The following is an 11,842-nucleotide window of genomic DNA, read 5'->3' as shown; positions in this document are numbered from 1 at the left end:
GATAAAAATATAAAAATATACCTAATATATAAAAACATGCATAATAAGATTTCATATATTTAACAATGCATCTTAAAATGGATTTCTATGTCATCTAGCACTAAATACAACTTTGTAAGATTGATATTCAAATGCATGAACTTACGAGCACTGATCGTAACAATTTAGTTTATTTTATTAGATAAACACAAATTGTAATGTCGTGATAAACATCATTACAATTGATTAAATATGCAAATGAGTGATCTAGTTTCAAATTGTACATTTTCCATGTTCACTAAATTTTTATAAGACCAAAAATATGAATAACTTAATCAAAAAATTTTTTTTCTCCATTCAGATTTTTTAGCATTTTTCATATAGTTATGCAAAGATGATTTACCAATTTTTTGCTTAAAAAGACAAATTTTTATCTTTGCTCTGACAACATTTGTTTAGAGATTTTACAGTATGAAACTAACAGTAGGAGATTGCTCGTTTTAAAAATAAATTTAGTAAATAATAAATAGATATTGAGAAACTAAAAATTAGAAGTCTTTATTCCTTTTTTATTTAGTTTAGAAATTTAAAGAAAAATGAAAAATATTAATTATTATTGATTATAGTTATTTTAATTATTTTGTCAGGAATCACTTTAACCTTAAACCTTAAATCTCCATTTAATAGTAAATTTAATAATAAAAGTCGTCAAAAATAAAAAATACTTAGGATTAATAAGTTAGTCACTTTATTTATTAGACTGCAACATTGATTTCATATTCTATTGCATGACATTCACATAATATGTTTTCCTCAACATAACCTGTTAATCTTCAACCTGGACCTTCTTCTATGACACATTTATAATAAATTAAAGCTATCAAGTTATTTTTGGAAGTTAGATTTTTTTTCTTAAAAATTTCATACTCCCAAAAATTTAGATTTACATAATTTTTTTAATGGAATATCTTATAAATAATTTATTGAATTGGAAAATGTAAATGTTGTATTTTCTTGAACCTGAAGATCATTTTATGGGTGTTTAAACTGAAGATTAAAATGCATTAGTTACGGTATTTAGTGCAGAAAATTTAAACAGTGTTTTGAACTTATGAAAAATAAGTCGGTTGATTTCAATTCAAAACATAATTAAAAATACTTACATATTATATTTTAAGGAACTACATAATTTTATCAAGATTAAAATATGATAAACAGAAACTATTGTTTAATCCCTTCACAATATTTTGTTTTTTATTCAGTAACATACCGTTGTTGAGACAGAAACACATGCTCAGTAAAATTTGTTAAAAATATTACAATATTTAATATTGTATAACAACCAATAGGCAAACTATCGTACACCATAATGCAACACAATTATTAGTGTTGGTTGTGATGAACGTTTGGTTGCCTATTGTACAACTTTTGTTAGATAATAGTTCTTCCTACTCCATGACATTGATTTAATTTATTTTCTTTTTTCCTCTATTTTCCAAAATTCAATTAGCCAAATAGCGCCCAAACAATGCATTTGATTGACAAGTATATCATTCATCATACCCGTATATATTAATTTGTATATTTATGAACTGAATTACTGAAGACCACTGTGTGGTACAGTTTATCACTGCTATATTTCTATAAATATATAAGTATATTTTTATCTAATCAATGGCACATATTCAATTTTCCGGTGTTAGTGAGTAGCGGCCTGATCCATAAATTAATTACGAGTTGCAGCCCGTGTTTATGAAACAGATGTACGAGCTGCGGCTCGGGTTTATGAGATAAGCGTATGAATTGCGGCAACATTATATTTATCACTTCATATCAGCCTATCACTATTAACCAGAAGACACCATAAGGAGGTTAGCTAAGTCGTCTCCCAAAAATGTATTTTTATTATTATTATTATTTTTTTTTTTTTTTTACTGATGAATAGGTAAAATACATTTTTTGAGATTATTAATAGAGCAAAAACTTAAAACTTAATGATTTAACGAAATCAAACTGCTCTGTATCTTTTTGTGTCAGCTTTCTCATATGTTTTTCTTTATAAATGTTTTTTTTTTCACATATTTTCTTTGTTTTTATTCCATTGCCTCTACATTTTATACATGCCTCAAACTAAGCTTCTAGTAACACATTGATAAAATTATAGATGTTAAGATCGCTTGATTAGAATGACAAATTTATTATTGATGATAACAATATTGATAATAGTAATATTAATAAAATTATTTTAGATGGAAAAGTATTTCGGGTCGTAACTAACCTAATGCTAAAATATTACCGGACCGCAACTCATCGGTCTCCGACATCGTTATTGACATGCTTGGCCGCAACTAACCTATAGTCAAACTTTCTTATGTGTGGGAGGATTTAATTATATACATAATTTTTATGTCTATTTTTAATGCCTTCTCGAACAAAAAATACACATTTTTCATTCAAACGATGTCAAAACTGAATTATTATTTATAAATTTTTTTTGGTTGTATTATGTAGGCTTACCTCGAAATCCCCACTGATTCCACTTAAAATATTGTAACCATCGAAAAAAAATATTTAAAGAATACTTATCTAGGAACTGCAGATTGTGGGTTTGGATTTTGAATTCGTTACAGCCACCAGAAAACTCAATGTAACTCGATTAAGAATACCATGTGTTCAATTTTAAAGGTAACAGGAAATATTTCGAACGCAAGACCTTGAATTTAATTCGGGTTTTTTACAGGGTACGGGACTTATAAATACATGTTTTTGATAAATTCTAATTTTTAACTTTTATTTATCTGTGCATGCGCAGTAAAATAAAAATTTCTTAAATAGGAACCACCATTTTTGACACTGGATTCGATTTGCTCTATTTTTTTTTTTTTTGAGCAACATTGATCTTTACAGTTTTTTGATATGTTCAAAATTGACATTTTCAAGACGGTCGAAAGTTTTAAATTAGGTAATTCGTTTCCAAAAATATAAAATATAAATAATTTTGAACTAAATAAATAATTTTATCCAATCATGTTACAGAGTGCTTTAATAAAAATAAAAGTAAACATACATATTGGCTATTATTAATGTGTTCTTAGTGCAATAACTTTAGATATTATTTATTTATTTCTACTTACACAAACACATTTATGAAAAGAAGTATATTGAATACTACTGATACATATATTTTTTATAAAACTTTATCCTTGAAATCATTTTTAGTCAAAAATTGTATACAAACCATGAAACACGTACTTTTAAATAAAAAGTGAAAACAATAATAAGAGGTTACGGATGAATAAACAAAAATGTATTCAAAAATCTTTCTTTTTTTTTTTACTTGATCATATGTAGTATAACCTACGAGTCTTGAATGTGTTTCGAAAAAAGTAATTGACATTTTTTAAATTAACAAAAAATATTTTCATGTTATTTCTTCATACCGTATTAAGGCTTTATCGTATTTTTAATTTTAATATGACAACTTTGAATTGAAACTAATCAATGAAGTTGTAACTAAGACAATCTACCACTTCTAAGGGCAATGTGTTCAATACCTTTAATAAATATATTTTAGTTTTTAATTACCAAAAATATAAATTAAAATAATAAATTCTACAAGTAATTATCGTGCGGCCTAATGCATGATTTATCAAAAATAGGGCTCGGGACTTCTAGGCGTTTGCATGTTTTTAAATAATCATCAAAAACATAGCTAAATAATGTAGACATTTGTTTCATAGCAATACAAGTTTACATATAAAATGTAGAGTTGCATATATTGCATATTTGGCCGTTTTTCATTTATAAGTGCATATATGAAAATGTTTCATTATGTAAGTGCATATTTGACAATTATTTATATGAAGGAATAATTTTTTTAATTTCATAAAAAAAATTATGGATTTATTTCTTTATCTATCACTCGACTTGAATCCAAGGTGTGGCATTAACTGAATCCATTAAAATAATTAAAACTACAAAAGAACATATACATTCTACAAAAATTGAGGGATCTGCACAAGCTAAGGCAATTGATGACAAAATTAAAAAAATTTTGAAGAAAAAGGTTGGATTTTATCAACTACAAAAAATATCGAAAATTTTAAAAGAAAAAAATGAATCCAAGGACAGATTACCTGCAGATATTAGTAGTAGTAACCTACCATTTTTTAAGTTTGCACCAATAAGTTTCGTAGACGTGGAACGTTTCTTTTCTAAATATAAAAATATTTTTGCTGATAACAAGCGGTTATTTGAATTTCTCAACTCAAGAAAATATCTTATAGTCCAATGTTACTGTATATCTATGTCTTAAGGCAAGCAAATAATCATTTATATAACATTACTCAAAAAAAAATTGTCTATGGTAAAATGTCACTTGAAATGTAAACGTCTCTTTGCTGTGCATCCATAATATTACTAAATCTAAAAGCCACAAATTTAATAAAATGTTGTGTGTTTGTGACTTACTAAATATATCTCCTATAAGGCGGCGGACAAATTTAGGCAAAAGAACCCTAAATGCAACGAATCAAATCAATTATCAATCTAACCGTACTGCACAGGAACGTGAAGATCGCAATTAACGTGAAAGAATTCGATTAAGACAGACCTGTGAAGCGCGACATATGATACAAGATACGGTAATTTGAGTTGTTTCCAACTACTATAAAATAATAATAATAATAATAATAATAATAAAAATAAAAACTATTTAAAAATGTTGCTAGTTTTATATTAAAAGTTCTAAGCTTACCTCACTCTTCAATTGATTGCGAGAGGGTGTTTTCATAAATTGATTTAATGAAAACTAAAGTTAGAAATAAACTAAGTACTGAAACAGGTAACAGTTTGCTCTTAGCAAGTGAACTCATGAACCAAAATTCTAGTCGAGTAAAATTTGAACCAACAAGGGCAATGATAAGTTCAATGACCAAACATATTTATGAAAAACAAGAAATTACCAAAGAAACAGACATTCAAGGTAATTTGGATATTTTACAAAAATAAAATATTGGACTATTTTTATGAACTAATATGATTATATAAATATTTTTATTTCTTGGTGAAAAAAATATAGGTAAATACGGTAATTACACATCCGATATGAACATTTTAATCATATTTCCCCAACCGCAGTCATTATAGATCTGGAAACACTGCTTCGTGATGAATGTCGTCGGCACCGTCGTTTTTTCTGTTCATGTCCGCAAGGGCGTATTTGAGTTGTGCCCCCCCCCCCCCCCGAGTGAAACTAATTTTTCTTCAATACAAACTTAAAACTAATTTACAGTTCTTTACCTACAGCTCATGTTTCTGTTATAAGATAGTCCAGTAATTTTATTCTTGATTATTTATACATTACATTTTTTAAGTAAATCAATTTACATATTATATTCAACAGAAATACGAGTCATGGGGGCGGCGAATGCCCCCTTCGCCCCCCCCCCTCAAATTCGCCATTGCGTGTTGCAGCAGCTGTGTATGAATTATTCTTCGTGGTGCAATTAGCGGTGTGTTGTAGTGTGCGGAATCACTTGTATTTTTTATTGTATTAATTTTTATCATTAATTACGGATTTCGGCATTGCAGCACCTCATAGCTGTACAAATTAGATGGTGCACCACCATTTTTATTGTGTAAAGACCGACGGGTCTGGTAGCCAACAGGTCATTTGATTGATTTATTTAATCTATTTAATCTATTTAATTTATATTGGTGTGCGCCGTGTGGGCCGCATATTGTGTATTGCTAAATATACTATATTATCATTTTTGTTATTATTATACAGTCTACTAATTATTTATCTATTGTTCATTTTTTTTATTTATTAAGGCGAACAAGCCAGCCCTATAATATTGTTGGGCACTTGCCGCGCCAACAGATTCCATATACTTTTTAAAGAATATTCAACAATACAATAACTGCTTTCAAATTATTTTATTTGGAGCAACAAAAGTAGTTCGGGAAAATTTCATACCAACTTTTAAGGTTTGTATTAGTATTTGCAGTTGTATGTTTATTAATCATAACTAGAGCCCGGATTTTAATGCAGAGTGCATATTTTTTTGATTGATCATACACAATGCTTTCTAAGAACATAATTCGTTTCATGTAACGAGGGTTTCAAAAGTACAAATTTTGTTTCGCTATTTTTTTGCGTATTTTGACGTTTTTTTCATTTTTAGAGCAATTTTAGTATTATTGGGTAATTTTGTTGGTTTTAATGCATTTTTGTTTGATATACTAAACAAATTTAGCCTATTCAAAATAAAACAAAAATAAAATTTATTTTCTTGATATTTAAGTAGGTTTCAAAGTTTAAATAAAAAAAAAAAAAAAAAAAAAAAAAAAAGTAGGTTTATCGGGTTTTTCCATACACATTCTCAATCCTTATTTTTCTATTCAGTTTTTATCTTATCTTAATTTATTATTGACTATGGAACGTCACCAGTATTTGGTCAAATAACAAATAATCAGTCAGTTCGTTTTATATCGCAGACGTTGCTTGTATTATGTTTGTTGGTAATTTTAATGTATTAAATAGTGTATTAGATGGTACCCAAAATAAAAATAAAGTTTGTCATTTTTTTTCATTTTTAAGGTCATTTTTGTGGTAAATGCATTTTTTAAAGGACATTTTTGGCTATTTTTTAGAGTATATTTATATTGTTTCAGCTGCATTTAAATACGGATCCTAATCATAACTATTATAGCCCATATACAATATTTCGCTTTACAGATACATAGTTAAATATATCACAGAGCAGGTTCTTTGCTACCAGTGCCAGATAGCGACTACAAGTTTTTGCAAATTTATTTTATAGCCAATTCTCCACAAGAAATCAATCTACGTTGTGCACATAACAATTCAGTGAAAAGGTTAATAGTTGAACAATTACAAAATTTATTTCACGAACACAATCAATTGATTATATTATTTAAAAGTGCAACGGATATGATGCTATCTGATGATCACAAAATTTTTATCAGATCAGATAAAACTCCTGTGGGCTAACATGCAGGACGTTTTAATGCACCTACATATGATTCACTGCAATATCTCATTATACTTAGGTAAGGTGAAGATGGCTAAATCTTGAATCACATAAAACAAGCAACGATTGGCCCGTGTCTATCAAACATTTCCTAGGAATATTAAATATGGAAAAGGCCAAAGAAGCACATATGGTTTAAGCAGTGGCGTATTTTCAATTTTTTCTGGGGGGGGGTCTACAGTTCATACATAATTAATATAAACTATATATTATATTGTAATAGTTACGTCCTTTTGCAGTTTTTGAAGGAAGTTGAACTAAATATATAATGTAATAATCGTATAGTCTTATGTAATAATATATATATATATATATATATACCTATATATTGTATTTAGCACTATATATTATAAAGTATTATTATAAAATAAATTCCAGTCGTCTCGATTTTTTGGCCAACTCCTCTATCATTTCATCAACAGTAATTTCAACTTCCCTGTGAATGTTTAACATAGCTAATTCTGCAAATATGTAAGAATTTTAGTTTATTTTAATTTTTTGGAGAGGTTCTCGGGGGTCCAGTACTCCTGGACCCCCTCTCCTGTAAATATGCCATTGGGTTCAAGGAACTCACGTGAAGGAAAAACCACAAACCTTTAACGACTACTGTAATGGCATGAACTCGATAAACAAGACTGAAATTGTAAAAAGGTCGTCGATGTCAAAAAGGCTTGTTGCTGGAAATATTGGAAGGACTTATCGGACGTTTGAAAAGGCAAGTTCTAAATTTACCACCGTTGGTTACCAATGTCTCAGACAAAATAAAGATTATCGCATCTCAAAAACTACTTAGATCTCAATAATTCAAAATGCTTATGTCTAGTTTGCAGTTCCATAAAGGATACAAATAATTATGGTAAATATATTTGTTTAATATATTTATGAATATCTATAACATTACATTTTTTTTTTTATATATATCTACAGTGGTCGACCAATATAAGTTAATTAGTATTGTATTATAATTAATAACATTAATATTTATCTAGTTTAATTTATAGTAGTAAACTAGACATTATCATCGGAGGACAATGCAGAGAATGTAGAAAAAGTTTCCCAACAATTTGTTGGTAATATACTATATGCATGTAAATTTTAATAACTAAATAATTATAACCATATTGTTTATATATTTTAGAGCTGGGTATTAGTTCATCCTCCACCGATTATGATGATAATGCTGTTGCTGCAGCTGATGATGATGATGGCCAATGTATGTTAATTTATTTAACGTATTTTTTTTTTATTTCATTAATTCAATTTTTATTTAAGAAATCATTAAAACCATTTTGTTTATATGTTTTAGAGCTGGGTACTAGTTCATCCTCCACTAGTGATCCTAAGGATGAGAATCACAATTTTAATTGTGGTTGTTGTTTTATCGGTCGCTCATTGGGACACCAATCTGTGATGGGCGACCGAAATTTGTATCAGCCATGGCGACCGATCGCGCATTAGACACCATACCTTAAGAGTTGATTACTTATTTAATTCTAATTTTAGATGTAAGTGCCACGTCAGTCCGGGTCGAAGGACTGAAAAGGGCGGTAAAACTGATTTATAAATTATTAAATGTTGTGGTTATATCGAACCATGTTAGCGGAAAGCTGATTCTATTTAATATATTATTTTCTATGTTATATATTTTATGTATTTATACTCCTCGGTAGTATAGTGGTAAGTATCCCCGCCTGTCACGCGGGAGACCGGGGTTCGATTCCCTGCCGGGGAGCCAATTGACACGGCCTCAAGTCGTCGGTAGATTTTCCCTCGGCGAGGTGGCCGGTCACAGTTGAATTGGTGGATTAAACAAACCAAAAAAAAAAGATACGACGATCAATTTGTATTTGTTTAAATGTTTGTATAAGAATGTGGTGAATGGTGTTAATAGTCTTTTGGTGATGGTAGTGAGAAAACAAAACAAATAAACGTACGAAGACGATGTGCTTCAACGACAGTCACGAGCAAAAGGTTGGTCATTTGAGGCGACCAGTCGGTACGTTGCCTCCAGTTTCGATAACTTTTCCAACCTCTGCCCGGTTTTCCGAAGTAGGTGGGTAATATCGAAAACGGTGCTGTCGTTGCCCGGGTTGAGGCTGGGTAGAGAGCGGGTGCGGCTCCGCGATAGTGGTGTACTTATTGTACCCGCACCACAGCGGGACCGCGTCAACTAATTATAATAAAAAAAAAAAAAATTAAATAATGCTTGATTCTTATGATTATGATAATGGATACTTCTCAGGTGACACAGACACCAAATTTAATTTCAGAGACTAATTGCAATGCCTCAAAGAAAATGCTAATTTATCAATGCACGATTTACGGTTTCGAACCCTGGTTTCCTCCTAGCTGGTAGTCAGTCCGTCGGACTGCATCACGACCCGCGCCGTAACTCGATAGCGGATTATTGTGGTATTGTATACTAGTGCCTTACCGTTCAATCTAACATACCATATCAATATCAGTACCATATTTTTCACTGACGTAAAAGTGTTCTCTGTCGAGTTTTCCCTAAGTTACAGATATTTATTATTCAAAAATGTGATTTTGTCAACATTTTGGTATTTGAAAAACATCTTATATTCAAAACATGCGGTATCACCTTTACGACATATTTTTTCTATTTCAAAATTCATAGATAATCAAATTTTGGGCTGAAGATTTCCAAAACTATACCATTATCTTCGTATTGTACCTGGTTATCAAACCTGTGCGTTTCAGAAGTGACAAGTACTTAACTCAGGATGTACGATCCATGAAGGTATTAGATTTTTTTTCATGTGGGCTCCACATAGCAAATCAATTTTTCCGTGAATGGGGGGGGGGGACGAGTCAATTTTCGTTCAAAAATCATCCATTTCATTATAAGACCTAAGTATCATCCCCGAGACTCTCGGGAGAGCGTGTGGTGAGAATAAGGCATGATCTGGTATTCGTTCCAGTGTAATAACTAAAGAGTGTATTTAGTTGATATTCCAACTTTTTATTGATCAAATCCGATCAAATATGTATACGAATTAGATTAATTACAGTCTTCCTATTTAATTTAATAATGCAATTTTTTGCAATTTTTGTATACATCACGTAATAAAATATACAAATTATTATTTCCAAAGTGATTTTACAAAAAAAAAATAACTACGACGTAAATTTTTACGTGTACTTAAATGTAGTTTAGGATTTTTAAATTATATTTATCTGGGTTATCCACAAAACTCACAAGTTTAAAAGAATCAAATAGTCAATTACTTAATAGTTTAAACATATTTAGTATAAATACTCTCGGTCCTAATCATACTAACATAAGGGGGTGCTTAGCACCTCAGTTTCCTAGAATATTTATTTCAGTATTTCATCAATAATTTGTAAATTATTGTGATTTTTGGGTTGGACATTTTTTTTTCCACTATAAATAGACAATAATATATAATATAGTTGAAGAATTCACGATTAAAACAGTATTGTATAATTGCACGTTTTACTGTTTCAGTTTGGGCTAATTATTAAACTATAAACTGGAATCATAATATTATAGAAAATCATATTATCTTATCTTACTTTATATTCTTTTATTATCTACGGTTTACGAAATGATGTTCTATTTATAACTTTCATTATTACTTGGTTTTTAGTAATATTTAACCAGTGGGCTACGCTGGAATGTATGCGGAATGACAAATATTATTACCAATCATACAAACGATATGATTCATTACAATTTACATTTTATATACTAGTTCATATTTTTGATATATTAGATTATTTTGAAAATATCGACAGTTTATCAGCAGAAATGCTGGTCTTAAATAATAGTTTTGAATTATAATATTGAATTTGAATACTTGAAAAATAAAGTAATACAAGTTCGTTTCCAAATGCTTATAAACTAGTTCAAGTGGTAATGACAATTCCAAATTCTTCTTCAACTTGTGAACGCTCCTTTTCAGCTATGCGTAGATTGAAAAATTGGTTCCGCACTAGTAAGAGCCAAGAAAGATTTACTAAGCTATCTACGCTTAGCATTGAGAGAGATCTTACTAATAAAATAGATGGGGAAATTATATTGGAAAAATGTGTATCATCCAACAGGAAATTAAATCTTGTTTAATATATTATTATAACTTATAATATAATTGCTTTTAAATATTCATTAATAAAAATTAAAAACTATGGCGACGCAGTTGATAATGACATTAGGGGGGTGTGGGGGCAAAGCCCCCTACGGACCTGTGTACTATAAGTTATTCCAGCACCCCCTGAATTCACACACAATGTGCGCCTATGGTCCTAATGGAAAAATAGTTAAAGATAAATTTGAATAAATACGTTTACCAGAATGGTTTATCTTCAAACTATTGAATAATAATAATCATAATCCATCTAAAATTCATTTAAAATACATTTATTGTTTATTGAAGTACATAAACGCCCTTTAGTGAATGAATAGTAAGTATTATAAATAAATAATTTTATAAAAAAAAATACAAAACTTATTGTCCAAAGGACATATCATCATTTTTTATTATGTGTTCAAATGGACATAGTTTATTAATACTTACAGAACTAGAGAATTCTATCAGTATACTAGAGAATTCTCACATAATTGCCGCTTCGTTTAAATTAATTAAATAATAAAATTAGATAAAATTAAAAAAAAAAATAAAATAAAAAAATATTATAAAAAAATATATATTAGTTTATTATAATTAATATAAGTTAAGATTGTGGCTGACTTTAATAATATAGGTAGGTACGCAAATAAAAATTGATGGGGATAATGAAAATGAAACAAAATAACAATGTAT

General features: G+C 29.1%; 1 non-coding gene across 1 annotated transcript; it reads left to right on the top strand.

Annotated features, from left to right (window-relative positions):
• The first annotated feature begins 8,697 nt into the window (after positions 1-8,697).
• Trnad-guc lies at positions 8,698-8,769 on the top strand. The gene has a single exon. It is a non-coding gene; the product is annotated as a tRNA-Asp (tRNA).
• The last annotated feature ends 3,073 nt before the right edge of the window (positions 8,770-11,842 follow it).

This window comes from Sipha flava, unplaced genomic scaffold (genome assembly GCF_003268045.1).
Source record: "Sipha flava isolate LNK unplaced genomic scaffold, YSA_version1 617_pilon_pilon, whole genome shotgun sequence".
NCBI classification, from domain to species: Eukaryota; Metazoa; Arthropoda; class Insecta; order Hemiptera; family Aphididae; genus Sipha; species Sipha flava.
Note: the sequence above shows the minus strand (reverse complement) of the source record. Positions and strands in the feature narration are given on the sequence as shown.